The following is a 5,685-nucleotide window of genomic DNA, read 5'->3' as shown; positions in this document are numbered from 1 at the left end:
CTTGAAGTTGATACGACAAGCAAATAGAAAGGACATTGTTGGGTGGGAGGGGGGAGAGGGAAGAGGGAGGGGGGTTTCGGTAAAGGGCCATAAAAATCAACCACATTGTATATCGACAAAATAAAATTAAGGGGGAAAAAAAAAAGGTCTAACTTTCACATTATTAGACTTACAGAAGGAGAAGAGAAAGAGTGTGAATGCTAAAAAAAAAAATATTTAAAGATATAACGGCTGAAAACACCCTAAATTTGGCAAGAGATAAACCTACATGTTTCAAGAAGCTGGGTGAATTCCAAAAATGATAAATCGAAGAAGATCCCATACTCATCATAATCAAACTGCTGAAAATTAAAGACAGTGAAAAATCTTGAAAACGGTCAGAGAATAACAAAGCATTACCTACAGGAGAATAATGACTTGAATAAGAGCAAACTTCCTGTATGAAACTGTGGAGAAACTGGAATACTCATATACTGCCAAGAGGAAAGCAAAATGGTTCAGATGCTGAGGAAAACAGTTTGTCGGTTTCTCAAAAAGTTAAACACTGAATTACCATATGACCCTACAATCCCTAGGAAGATATATACCCAAAAGAAGTGAAAATAGGAACTCAAATGAATATATGCTCACGTATGTTCATAACAGCACTATATAAAGCCAAAAGGTAGAAACAGCCCAAATACTCATCGATAGATGAATGGGTAAACAAATTGTGGTATACATTCACAATTAAATATTATCCAGCCATAAAAAGGAATTAAGTACTGATATATGGTACAATGTGGATAAATCTCCAAAACATTATGCTAAGTGAAAGAAGTCAGACACAAAACGTCAAATATTATATCATCCCGTTTATATGAAATTTCCACATTAGATAAATCCAGAGATAAAATGCATATTGGTGGTTGCCAGAGGCTGACAGGAGAGGAGAATGAGGAGAAATTGCTTAATGAGTAAGGAGTGTTATTTCGAAGTAATGGAGATAAAGTTCACTTCAATAAATTATTCAGATCAAATAAAACAATATAATCTAAATCACTGTACCTATCACAGGTCCAGTATCCCAGTAAAAAGCCTTGGAATCCTTTCTGCCATTGGACCTCTGTTGAAGCTATCTCAGTTCTTCAAAGAGGTTTCATTACAGCTGAAGTGAAAAGAAAAGTGACCAGAGTCTGAACTGCAATCTCCATGGCTCCTATTCAAATTTGGTTACTCCAATAATCTAGGATCTTTGCATACCAAGAGGTATTGAGAGGGCATCTTGGGGGGAGATAGAAAAAAGGTCCTGTAAAACCTTCTTCCAGAGCAATTGGTGCTGCCTCATTTTATATAAACCTACCAAATGGGGACCACTGATATGACTCCCCTCTAAAACAAGGACAATCCATTCCAAGCTAGCTAAATATCTCTACCAAGATAAAAAAAAAAAAAAAAAAAAAAAAAAAAGCAGGCAAATTTTCAGAGGCCACTTGTCTTCTACAAAAAGGTAAATATATATAATTAAAGTTTGTCTTAAATGAGCATTCTCTTTATATGCACAGAAGAAAGACTAGAACGATTTTTTTTTAATTAGCAGTGGGATTATAGACAACTTTTACTTTATGCTTTTTTTCTATTTTTCCATGAAAATATATTACTTATATAGTAAAAAAAAAAAAAAAGTAATTAAACGATTAGACATACTGTAAAAATATTAAATGAGTAAACTTAAAACAGCAAAACAAAGGTAATCAAGACCGAAGAATACATTAAAATAAATTCTTCCAACAACCTCATGAATGTTATATCAGATTTCAGTAAAGAATTGCATTACCTCCAGGTCAAAAAAAAAAAAAAAAAAAAAAGAAAGGAAACCACACTCATTCAAGGATGATTTGCTATAAAACAAACATGAAAATATTAACCAATTCAAATTAAATACTGAATGCTTAATTCTTCATTTTTAGATAACAGACCCTCATAGAGTAGCTAATGGATTTATAATATTTTTCCTTCTTTGGGAACTGCTCCCTAAACTCAAGATTTAATATCTAATGGCCTTGTCTGAAGTACATGGACCTGCCCACCCACTCCAACCCTGGTCAGAGCTTCTTCCAAGCAGAACTAAACCCTATTCCCACATACCACCCTAATACACACACACACCACCACAACCTCCTCCTCCACCTCCACCACTTGTCTTGAGCTGTATCAGTTAAATTTTCTCCTGGCAGTATGGAATTTTTAACTAAGACCTAGAGACTAGAAGTCATGGAAACTGAGTTACATTAATTGAAATATTTAAAAAAGAAAAGGTCACACTTTCTTGCTACTAACTAAGCTTTCTCCTAATGTGTGATACTTATTGTGCTCAAAACTTGACTTTTCTTTCTTGGAGTATATAAAATGCCCTATTATCTTCCCAATACATTCTCATTTTTACTTAAGCTAACCAGAATAAGATTCTATTTCTTGCAACCAAAAGTATCCTAACCAATATAATAGAGATACCAAAATTAACAAACACAGAAATAAGAATGCCTGAACCAGTACATTATAGTGGTCAAGCATACGACCTCTGGGGCCAAACTGACTAAACATGAATCCTGCCCGTGCCACTTACTAGCTTTGAGAACTTTGGTTAAGTTATTTAACTTGTCTGTGCCTGTTTTGTCATCTGTAAAACAGAGTAATAATAGTATCCATCCCTTTGAACTGTTAGAATAACTAAAAGAATTAATTCATGTAAAGCTGAAAACGGTGCCTGGTACATTGCAGGTAATTATACATGTTGATTACTACTGTACATAAAAATAGTATAACTAATATCCTCAATGGAATAATAGAGAATATAATATTCATGAAACAAGAACAAGGCAATTAAGAAAAAAGTAATTAGAAATTTGGAAATGAAATAATAGGCTGATAGAAATAAAAACCTTTATAGATTGGGTGAATGGCATCTAAACACAAATCAGTAAGACAGATTAAAGACTGAGTCAAGGAAATCCCCCAGAATGGATGGCAAAAGGACAAAGAAGACAACGATGGAGGCAAAGTATGAAATCTATTATATAAAATTATACAAACAAATCAGCATTATGACTGACCTCAACAGTCATATATTTGATGTTTCTTATATTCAAAAGCTCTAGTCTAATATGAAAACGTTAAATTTCAATAATCTTAACCTTCTATCCAAGATATTAAAACAAAAAACCTCTTAAAGAAGAAAATTCAATAATAATGTGAAGTACTAACTATACAATAAAGATTCTTTGCAAATTAAGGGGTGCTTGGGAAAATATTTTGCTTCCTCTTCAAGTATTGAGACCACATTGTCTCTGAGTATTAATGTTTGTCCTTTGGGGAGAAGACACAAGGAAAAAGAAATAATAAAAAAGTGGTGCCTACAACTCACACTGTAAGGGTAATCACAAAAGTCCCCTTTCCTCACCCCATCTGCCACTGTTGTGCAGGGTGTGGAATGCCAAAGGACAACACTGACTATTCTAACAGAGAGTGGGAGGTGGGGAAATTGGGACGGAGGAAGAATGTGGGAATGCAGTGCTACTCTATACTGAACGACTCACCCAGTGATAAAGGGACAGTGTCTTGGGATGAGACTAACTCCTGTGGTTAGGGGAATTAGGTTTCCTGAAAGAAAAGTGGAGATCCACATAACAGAGGTGACATGAAAGAGGTGCTTTTGACAGTAGCATGTATCTGAAAACAGGCTGCAAAATTATGTGGTATGGATGGCCAGAAAGGGAACACCCGTGAAGAGTTTAACTTCTCACCTTTTTGTGGACCATAAGAAACCCCATATTTACCATAAACTCTAAATTTCCTCTTTCTTTACTATAATTCCCAAACTTTATAGCCTTATGAGGGTGTTTGAAAGAATATAAGGAAAAGGCAGTGAAAGGATGCTTAGCCTGTTCCAAGTTTAACACTGGCTGTAAGTGGGAACAGAACACTACAGACAATAACCAGGAGGTCATTCACTAGTGGTGGAGTTAATATAAGACAGCGGCTAAGTTGACATAGCTCCAAATCAAAGTCTTGCCAATGAAATACTTTAAAAACTCTTTGACAAAGCCAATTCTTAACCACTAAAGAACAATGGCATAGATACAGAAATAAGAGTACAAAATTATAAAAAAAAAATTTTCAAGTATTTTTGCATTGTTCCACAGCATACACGGGGTACATGTTAAATTTGTTGCAGGGTTTTAAACAATAAAGTTTTAAACACCTAACATCACTAAAGGTTTAATCAAATTTTTAACTTTCCTAGATAAATAATTTCTTAGATAAAATAATTCATGCTAAATCTAATAAACTGCAAGAAAACTGAAAAAGCACTCAAGCCCATATTTCTTTTTTAATGTATTAATAATTGACTATAAAGATGAGGAGTTACATAATCCAAATTCAGTGTATTCCTATCATTACAATTACTGCCTTTGTTAAAAGCAGTGCTTTTCTTAGAAGAGCTTATTCAAAAAAAAAAATTCCATCACTTACCTAATGTTGCCATGATCTTCTTCAAATATTTTTAGTTAGTAAAGCAACTTAGTGCATAGCACTGAAAAGGCACTAAATATTTGTGGAATAAGCAATCCCATTTTGTTACGTAGCAGGTAAAATAGCTGTTTAGTAAGTAAAAAGTTTTACATGTACAAACCAATAAAAAAAAATCCATGTTTATTTCTGTGAGTAATGAATTAAGATTATATCCTATAAAATAAAGAAGCTGAGCCATCCTGGTAAGAGATGTATGTGGTCATCACCTGTCTTAATCTTGAACTTGACTATGAGATCCTTGATGAAAAAGTCTGTCTTATTTATCTTTGCCTCTCTATCCCCAATGGTAATATTATAACCAATATCATCTTACTGTAAATTCCTTTATCAAGGGTTCCTGAGAGTCTTACAGATCAAGGGTCTGAAAACTAAAATGGAGGAGGCAGAGGCTAAAGCTAGCCCATATCTTATTTTGCACAGCCCATGAGAGAACAGTGTTTCTATACTTTTAAAGGGTTGGGGGGAAAAAAAATCAAAGAATAATGATATGTGACTTGTAAAAATTATATGAAATTCAAATTGCAGTGTCTATAAACAAAGTGTTAATTGGAATATAGCCATGCTCAGACATTTATGTATTGTTTATGAATGCTTTAGTGCTACAATGACAGACTTAAGTTATTGAGACAGAGACCATACGGTCTGCAAAACTTAAAATATTTACTGTCTGGCTCTTTATAGGAAAATTTTGCTGACCCCTGTTATAGATTAAAGGAGGAAAGAGGAGGAGAAGTGAGAAAAATAGTATATTCATTTAACATTGGCTGAAAGATATATAAACCAAAAATTATGGGGCAAAAAAAGTTAGACACTGTCACTGACTTTGCAGATAGACAAAATTTAACATAACATGATAAGTGCAATTGCAGAAGTTTGGGAAAGAGTAGAATGGAATTTCCAGGCAGAGGGAAAAGAAGGAAGAGCCAGACTCCCAAGAGAGCTTGACTTGTGTAAAGAACAGAGATACCTGCATTATGGCAGAAGCATGAGGCAAAGTCAGTCGGGGCAAAGAGTGCTGGTGTATACTCTAGATGATACTGTAAAGACTGGCCCGGGAAATGGATTGCTAAATACCCCATATGCAAAATAAGACACTTTATTTTGCTCACCTGT

The sequence above is a fragment of the Galeopterus variegatus genome, unplaced genomic scaffold, assembly GCF_000696425.1.
Source record: "Galeopterus variegatus unplaced genomic scaffold, G_variegatus-3.0.2 Scaffold4047, whole genome shotgun sequence".
In the NCBI taxonomy this organism is placed as follows: Eukaryota; Metazoa; Chordata; class Mammalia; order Dermoptera; family Cynocephalidae; genus Galeopterus; species Galeopterus variegatus.
This window is presented reverse-complemented; position numbering follows the sequence as displayed.